This window comes from Emys orbicularis, chromosome 7, assembly GCF_028017835.1.
Source record: "Emys orbicularis isolate rEmyOrb1 chromosome 7, rEmyOrb1.hap1, whole genome shotgun sequence".
NCBI classification, from domain to species: Eukaryota; Metazoa; Chordata; order Testudines; family Emydidae; genus Emys; species Emys orbicularis.
Genome location: NC_088689.1, coordinates 67,379 through 76,959, shown reverse-complemented (window position 1 = coordinate 76,959; position 9,581 = coordinate 67,379). Strand labels below are relative to the sequence as shown.

General features: G+C 51.8%; 1 protein-coding gene across 1 annotated transcript in view; it reads left to right on the top strand.

Moving 5' to 3' along the window:
- Positions 1–699: 699 nt before the first annotated feature.
- ALDH18A1 (aldehyde dehydrogenase 18 family member A1) overlaps positions 700–9,581 on the top strand; it is a gene marked incomplete at its 3' end in the record, with an annotated part of 67,468 nt that continues 58,586 nt past the window's right edge. The window contains exon 1 of the mRNA XM_065407530.1: positions 700–767. The remainder of the gene's footprint in view (positions 768–9,581) is intronic.

Sequence of the window (9,581 nt, the reverse complement as noted above, 5' to 3'; positions counted from 1 at the left end):
GAGTAAAAACAGCATGTGATCATGTAACTGAAAACTATATCATAATTCAGCCCTCTGTATGTATGCATTAAGGTTGCACAAGCAAACTTCGTTCTGGCATTTCCTAACTTTTGAGTATTTGATTTTGCAATCTGTGTGTGTAATTTAAATACAAGACACATGGATCACACATTGTTTAAATTGTGCACACTGGGGCTCTGCATCTGGCAGTGCGGTGGTCCGGTGGGGGGAGGGAGGGAGCACAGAAGAAAGTCTGGAGTAATATCATTCTGTTGAGATTTAGGCAGCTGTCGCTTCCTCACTGGTAGGCATCTTGCCATCTTTACAAGACACGTGGCAAGATAAATGCTTTAAATATAACTATAGATGCCCGTATGTCACTCCATACACATTTTGTGATCAGTTTTGCGTTGCAGGATCCGTGGTGGTGTGTGCATGCCACAGAAGGCCTGCTGTGAATGCAGCTGGCAATTGAGTGCTCTTGGAGAAAGTGAAATCTGGTACATGCCTAATGCCACAGAGGATTTTGAGAAGGGCATGTACTGCTGGGTATCTTGGTGTGCAGGATTGGGTGTGTACTTTAGTGGTGGGAATAGGGAGGCAAGTTCACTGAGATTGATGAGACTTTTTTTCTTAACTTGCAGGTATCCTTGATCCTCCCAAATATCTCACAATGTTGTGTCGAGCTGCTCTGAGCCCCTCCTTCCGTTCCCCTGGACGATACCTCCTCTTCTCACCGCAGTACATCACAGCTGTTTCCCAGCCTTGTAAGTATCCAAGGGAAAGGACTTGTTTGTAATAACACTGGTCAGGGTATGTCTCTCAGCATCTCTTATACCCTTATCTTCACGCCTTCTTTCTGCGCCACATCGGAGTTTATGGGCTGCCTTTCCCTTTTGTTCAAGACCTACTGGTGTCGGAGTGAACTGTAGACAGAGATCTGGGTCCTTACTGCAACTTCCTTCCTCAGTACAATAATAATTATTCAAGCAAATGCCTGAGGTATCACCTTTTCCATTCTGACAAACCACAATTTCAGTCAAGAAATACTGGTGTTTTCTATGAATGCTGCTTACTTGCTGCCACCACCTCAAGATTGTAGACAACAATAATGCCTGTCATATATGTGTTAGATTTCTTTTTCCTAAACCGAGGAGAGATTTAGAAGTAAAAATGGCTATATATCTCCTTCCCCAATTCCCATAACAACCAGTTATTTGAATGCTGGTCCTTATGTTTATTCCACACGTGGGTACGCCTGTGCGCCATACACCTGAGTCTGGAAATGCTAACAGTGTTCGCTGGCCTGCACGTGTGCAGTGGATTTCCTTGTGCTTCCGTCTGAGGGCATAAGAGACAGTGAGGGCTGAGGCCTCTCCAGTTCCTTCTTACCACTGCATGGCCTGAGTGGGAATCCTGTGTCCTCTCTTCCACAACAACCAAAGTATCTACTTACCTGTCTTTTTTCCCCCCAAAACTCCACACTTCTGCCAAAGAGAAGAGACTTCGCTCCCTTGATGTCCGGCATGCCCTGGTGTTCAACCTGCAAAGTACCAAACCAATCAGGAAGTTACCAAGACTTTTTATTGCCATAGCAGAAAGTTCTTCAAGTGATTGCTCATGTCCATTCGATGTTAGGTGTATATGCTTGCCACATTCACCGATGCCGGAAGTTTTTCCTCAGTGATATCTATAGGGGACCGGCTCTGGCATACTCTAGAGTGGCGTGCATATGTGCCGGTATAAGGGGCGCTGCCGGCCCCCACTCCCCTCAGTTCCTTCTTACTGCCAGTGTCGGTGCTGGAACGCTCCAGTTTCTATTCAGTGGTTCTTTGAACTTTTGTGTAAATAGTTGTTAGTAGTTAGTTTGCAGTTCTTAATAGGTCTTAGTGAAAAGTCCCCTGAGGGACTTGGCCCAGGAAGGGGGCATGCCCTGTTCCCCGGGCTTTAATCCATGTGATCGTTTTAAGAAGCCCATGCCGATCAGTGATCAGCACCTAAGCTGTTTGAAGTGTCTGGGTGAGTCCCATATCCGCAAAAAGTGCTGCATTTGTAAGGGATTCAAGCCCTGGACCAAGAGGGAGAGAGACTTTAGACTTTGTGCGCTCCTCATGGAGTCAGCGCTGGCACCGGCCTCAGAGCTGGCACATTTGGACTCGGTACAGAGTACGTCGGCATCGACGAGAAGCGCACCGGCACAGAGTTCATCTTGACACCGCTCCGTGTCTCCGGTATCGGCCAAAAGACATAGGAAGCACGCGGAAAGGGGGAGCTCCCCAGGCACCTGTAAGATCAAGGACAGGACAAAGGCAGAATCCAGACAGACTTGGGCTATCTCGCTGCCCCTGGAGCCCAGCCAGGTGGCAACCTTGCCAACGGGGCCCATCCCGCCCCATGAGCTGCCCCCCCACTCCTGAAGGTGCTGCAGGCACATGGTACCTTACGGTGCCATCCATCCCAGAAGCCTTGCAGGCGGTAAGAGATATTTTCTCTCTCCTGGTACTGCCAACTCTGTGGGAGGAGAGGCCCAGGAACCCTGCCCTCCCACCCGCTTCAAGGGGAAAGCCGTCAATGGCGCCCCTACACAAGTCATCCCGAAGGTCCCCGGGACTGTGCCAACAATCTCCGGAACCACATCCCAGACCACAGATCCGAGACCAGACGAGTTACGGGCACCGATTGCCAAACTTTAGGTACCGATCGCCGGGGTCACAACACACAGTCGCCGGACCCGTGGTACTGGGCCGCAGGCGCATATTGTAGATCTCCGGAGCCCCGGAGACAGTCACCAGAGTCCCCTCGGCGCTCTCACAACCCCCGATGCCAGTTGCCGCGGTGTTATGGACGGTCCCCGCTCTCCCGATCACCAGAGACTGTGCACCGTGCCCGAAGCAGGTGGCATAGCTCCCCAGACAATTACGGGGCCGCTATACATCACCGATGGTTTCCGAAAGTGCAGCATGGTTCGGCGGGCTCCTGGTACCACTCCCCAAACGGCAGGTGAGAGGACGCCAGATACAGTAGGGAGGCCTACCCTATGGTGGGGCCAATGTGATTACCAGAAGAAGAGTATTCCTCCTCAAGCTTGGAGAGCGAGAAGTTGCTGGCCCCCATGGACCTGCCAACACCGATGCAGCCAGCAGGCCAACCTACAAGTGCATGGCCACGAGGTCAATGGCCAGGGCCCTGGCAGGGGTATAACCTGTGGCCTTCTCCGCAAGCTAGGGGACATTGGAAGGACCTCCAGCAATAGCGGCTCCCCCCACCCCCCGGGCTCGCAGATCAGGTCGAGCCAAGGGGCCCAGGACCAACCCCCTCCAGGGCAGGTGGTGCCTCAGACACAGGAAGCACAGCCTATCCCTCCCTCGGGGCTGGCCTCCTCCTCAGGATGAGGCAGTTGCAGGCCCATCGCAAACAGTGCCCCAAGATGATGTAAAAGCCCACCAGGAGCTGCTTACGTGGGTCATGGTGAACCTGGGGCTAAAAGCAGAGGAGATGTCCAAACCAGCGGACTCCCTATTCGACGTGCTGGCCGCAGCACCATCAGCAAAGGTGGCCCTGCCAGTCCACGATGGGGTGGTCAAAATTGTAAAGGCCCTGTGGCAGACCCCGTCATCCTTGCCACCTGTGTCCAAAAGGGCAGAGTGTTAGTACTACGTTCCTGCAAAGGGGTTCGAGTACTTGTATACACACCCTGTCCCCTGGGTCACTAGTGTTTGCGGCTGCCAACGAGCGCAACAGACACGATCAATTCAACTCGACTCCTGTACGGCAGGAAAGTTTATTCCACAGCCAGTCTACAGCTGCGGATAGCTAATCACCAAGCCTTGCTCAGCAGATATCACTTTAATGTATGGCAATACACAGCACAATATAGACTCATAGACTTTAAGGTCAGAAGGGACCATTATGATCATCTAGTCTGACCTCCCGCATGATGCAGGCCACAAAAGCTGACCCACCCACTCCTGGAATAATTCTCTCCCTTGACTCAGCTGTTGAAGTCCCCAAATCATGATTTAAAGGCTTCAAGTCGCAGAGAATCCTCCAGCAAGCGACCCCTGCCCCATGCTGCGGAGGAAGGCGAAAAACCTCCAGAGCCTCTGCCAATCTACCCTGGAGGAAAATTCCTTCCTGATCCCAAATATGGCGATCAGCTGAACCCCGAGCATGTGGGCAAGATTCTCCAGCCAGACCCTCCGGAAAAAGTTCTCTGTAGTAACTTTTAATATCCCATCATTTACCATTGTTATGACTCGCTCCCACAGGACATGAAGCAGGAGTTCAGTACAGTGCTGGAGAGGGCAGGGTGATCGTGAGGGCCTCCCTCCAGCCGCTTCAGTTGCGGTGGATTCCACAGCCAGAGTCATGGCGTCGGCGGTCTCAATGATACGGGCGTCGTGGCTGCAATAGTCTGGCCTCTTGGCGGAAGTCCAGCAGTCAATCTTGGACCTCCTATTTGAGGGCTTAGCCCCGTTTGCTGAACAGACGGACAGCAAGTTACACAGCCTGAAAGACTCTAGAGCAGTGGTGGGCAATCTGCGGCCCGCATGTGGCCCATCAGGGTAAGCTGATTGCGGGCTGCAAGACATGTTGCTGACGTTGACTGTCCACAGGCAAGGCACCCCACAGCTCCCAGTGGCCGCGGTTCGATGTTCCCAGCCAATGGGAGCTGCGGGAAATGGCGGTCAGCATGTTCCTGCAGCCCGACGCTTCCCGAGCCAGGTTCCCAAGGCAGACTAGAGAGGAACCAAGAGACACAAGGGCTATTGGCGCTACCAAGGTCACAGCGGGAGCACATTTGGGCGCTATTCGTGCCCCTCCTAAAAACAGGCAGTCATTTTGAAGGGATGCTCAAGGGCGACCTCCCAGTCTACAATCAGGACCAGAGTCTGTCTCGTCCCTTATTTTCCCACCGTTTGTTGCCTTACCTCCCCGCTTGGACCGCCATAAGCACCCACCGTTAGGTCCTCAATATGGTGGCAGCGGGTTATACCCTCCCGTTCTGTTCTATCCCACCTTCCCACCCCCCTGCCCCATCCCTCGTCAGGGACCCTTCTCACGAGAAACTACTTGCCCAGGAGGTGCAAACCCTTCTGTGCCTGGGGGCCATGGAGGAAGTTCCCGTGAAATGAAGAGGGAAAGATTTTTACTTCCGGTACTTTCTCATTCCAAAGGCCAAAGGGGGCCTACGCCCCATCCTGGACCTGCGAGACTTCAACAGATATCTCAAGAAGTTAAGTTCCACATGGTCTCCCTGACCTCCATTATCCCCTCCCTGGATCCTGGAGACTGGTACGCCGCCGTCAACTTAAAGGACGCATACTTCCACATATCAATATTCCCTGGACACAAGAGATTTCTGCAGTTTGTGGTCGGGCAAACGCATTACCAATTTGCAGTGCTCCCATTCGTCCTGGCAACAGCACCGAGGGTGTTTACAAAGTGCATGGTGGTGGTCGCAGCTTACCTCCGGCATTGCGGGTCCAGATCTATCCCTACCTGGATGACTGGCTTATCAAGGGCCGTTCCGAGAGGTAGGTATGGCACAGTATCGAGGTGCTGCGAGCCACCTGTCAACCTGGGCCTGTTGATAAATGAACAAAAAGCAATATTGGTCCCCATTCAGAGGATAGAGTTCATCAGAGCAGTCCTCGACTCTACTCGAGCCAGAGCATTCCTACCTCAAATCAAGTTCACAGCCATGTCAGATCTGATTGCCCAGGTCACTGCATACCCGCTCACCATAGTTCGGGTCCTCTCGGCTGGGAAGTGTACCTCGGTACCCTCAAGACTCAAGGGCTATGGTTACAGGAGGAGCTGTCGCTTCACATAAACATAAGAGAGTTCAGGGCCATTCGCCTAGCATGCAAGGTGTTCCTGTCCCATCTGTCTGGTCGGGTGGTGCAGGTTCTGATGGACAACACAGTCTCCATGTTCTACGTCAACAGACAAGGCCGCAGTGTTCCCTCTAATTTTTTCCCAAGCATGTGTGGAATTAATTTTGTTATGTGCACCAATATGGAGGTGATGTGTGACACATCACTTCCATATTGGTGCAAATAACAAAATTCATGTGCTGGGGTGGAGCCCAGGGGATGGACTGTGTAATGGGACTCAGGGCTGGGGGGGGGGGGAAGGGGGGAGGGCTCAGGCTGGGGGTGTGGGCTCTGGGGTGGGGCCGGGGATGAGGGTCAGAGGGTTGGACGGGGGGGTGAGGGGCTCTGGGGTGGGGCTGGGGGTGCGGGGCTCAGGAGTGGGGCAGAGGATTGGGGTGGGACTGGGGATGAGGGGCTTGGGGTGCAGGCTGCCCCGGGACTAGCGGGGAGAGAGGACTTCCCCCAGCTCTCTCCCCATAGCAGCACCTGAGCTGGGTGGGAGAGGCGCCTCTCCCCACTGTGGCAGGTCCAGGGCTGGGCTGGGTTGGGGCCAGGGGAGGGGCGCCTCTCCCACGGCCAATGGGAGCTGCTGGGGGCAGTGCCTAAAGCAACAGCCACACACACCCCTGCACCCCTCCTCCCCCAGGTTCCGGACGCTTCCCGGAGCGGCGCGGGGGCAGGGCAGGCAGGGAGCCTGCCCTGCCCCCGGTGCACGTCGGGCCGGAGCCCGCCCCCCGAACCCTTCCTGCAGCCGAACCCCCTGCCCTGAGCCCCCTGCCGCACCCTGCACCCCGACCCCCTGCCCTGAGCCCCCTGCTGCACCATGCAACCCGACCCCCGCCGCACCCCTCACCCCTCCTGCACCCCACACCCATTTGGACCTAAAGCCTACTCATCTGCAACTTTGCAATTCAGAATTGCAAACTATCAGGCCCTGACAGCAAAATATGAACTATACCAAATTTAACACCTTTATTGACCATCTTCCAGAATCACAACAGGAGCAATTTCAAGCCATTATCAATGAAGGGCAGTTAGTGGCCAAAACAGCACTCCAGACCACGCTTGATGCATTTGATATAGCAGCCCGGTCCATCTCAAAGTGGTTGTGATGCTGCGAGCTTCGTGGTTACATCTCTTGGGCTTCCTGAAGGAGGTGCAAACAACTGTGTAGAGGACCTCCTCTTCGAGGGCTCAAAGTTGTTTGCTGAGAAGACCAATGCATCACTCCATATACTAAGACTCCAGAGCCACTTTTTGGTCACTGGAGATCTATACACCCGGATAAAAAAGAAAATTTAGTCCTCAGTCTTCTCACAGACCGCATAAACCACATTTCCTGCCACAATGCTACTATGAACCTCAGAGAAAGAAATTCAAATTCCGGAGGTGCAAACCATCAGAGACCCAGTCTTCAACATTGCAATCTGCCACTTCAAATCATCAGTTTTGATGTCTTGGTCAAGGCCCCGAGAGACAACCCCCTTCGATATCAGCTGCTACTTCACAACCATTTGCATACCTTTGGCTGCCACCTTGCCCTGTTCCACCACAACTGGGAATATATAACATCAGACAGATGGGGCTTGGAAATTGTCTCCAATGGGTATTGGATCCACTTCACCCCCATCCTCTTCAGGTACCCTTCTCATAAGAATCTGTTGCAACAGGAGATAGATCACCTTCTCCGCTTAGGAGCCATAGAACTCGTTCCTCTACATCTCTGTGGCAAAGGTTTTTACTCTCGATATTTCCTAATCCCCAAGAAAAAGGGAGGTTGGAGACCCATACTAGGCCTCATGACTCTGAACAAATATGTGAAGGCCCAAAAATTCAAGATGGTCACATTAGTAACAATTTTTCCATCTCTGGAACAGTGAGATTAGTTCTCGGCGCTCGATCTCCAAGACGCATATTTCCACATATCCATCCTACCATCCCACAGACAATTCCTCAGGTTTACTCTGAGTCAAGACCATTACCAGTACAAAGTACTCCCCTTTGGCCTTTTGTCAGCTCTCAGGGTATTCTCCCTGGTCCAATCTGTAGTGGCAGCTCATTTGCATGCTGGGGGATATCATGATCTACCCATAGCTGAACAACTGTCTCCTCAAGTCCCTCTCCTTTGAAGAAGCCCTACAGGCCAGACGTATTCATGAACCTGGGCCTGCAAATCAATGTACAAAAATCGACCTTAACTCCGGTACAACATTTTGGGATTTATAAGAGCTGACCTCCACTCACGGCAAGCAAGGGCACTCCTGCAGCACAGATTTTACAACCTGTGCACACTTAGGCCTGGTCTACACTACCCGCCTGAATCGGCGGGTAGAAATCGACCTCTCGGGGATCGATTTATCTCGTCCCGTCAGGACGCGACAATCGATCCCCGAATCGACGCTTTTACTCCACCAGCGAAGGTGGGAGTAAGAGCCGTCGACGGGAAGCCGTGGAGGTCGATTTTGCCGCCGTCCTCACAGCGGGGTAAGTCGGCTGCGATACGTCGAATTCAGCTACGCTATTTGCGTAGCTGAATTTGCGTATCTTAAATCGACCCCCCCCTGTAGTGTAGATGTAGCCTTAGAGTTCAAGCCATCCCTCAACCATCAGCCAGACATTGCCTCCAACTTCTGGGGCACATGGCGGTTGATATATTTGTAGAACCTCATGCCAGACTCCACATGAGGTCTGCAGATGTAGTTCAGCATGGCTTACAGACCAAACAGACATGTTAGACAAACCTCTCTTGATGCCTGCCAAAGTCAAACACTCCTTGAATTGGTGGAAAGACCCAATAAACATTTGCACGGGGATCTCGTTCACTCAGGGCAGTTAACGAAAAGAACAGGCAACATCACTGACAAGGAGCTAAAATGAGTGGACGTTCTGGGCCACAAGAGCTATTTCTTGGCCTCCTTTCAGTTCAGAGTAGTCAATTATCAAGTCTTGATGGCAAAATGACTTCAGTTGATTCAAAATTCTCATCTTTTGCTGAAAGCCTCAGAATTAGAGAGAACATAAGTCAGCCAGACTGGGTCAGACCAAAGGTCCATCTAGCCCACTATCCTGTTTCCGACAGTGGCCAATGCCAGGTGCCCCAGATGGAATGAACAGAACAGTAATCCATCAAGTGATCCATCCCCTGACACCCACTCCCAGCTTCTGGCAAACAGAGGCTAGGGACACCATCCCTGCCCATCCTGGCTAACAGCCATTGATGGATCTATCCTCCATGAACTTATCTAATTCTTTTTTTAACCCTGTTACAGTCTTGGCCTTCATAACGTCCTCTGGCAAAGAGCTCCACAGGTTGACTGTGCATTGTGTGAAGAAATACTTCCTTTTGTTTGTTTTAAACCTGCCAATTAATTTCATTTGGTGACCCCTAGTTCTTGTGTTATGAGAAGGAGTAAATAACATTTTCCTTATTTACTTTTTCCTCACCAGTCATGATTTTATAGACCTCAATTATATCCCCCCTTAGTCGTCTCTTTTCCAAGCTGAAAAGTCCCAGTCTTATTAATCTCTCATCATATGGAAGCCATTCCATAACCCTAACCATTTGTGTTGTCCTTTTCTGAACCTTTTCCAATTCCAATGTATCTCTTTTTGAGATAGCGCAACCACATCTGCACGCAGTATTCAAGATGTGGGCACACCATGGATTTATATAGAGGCAATATGATATTTTCTGTCTTATTA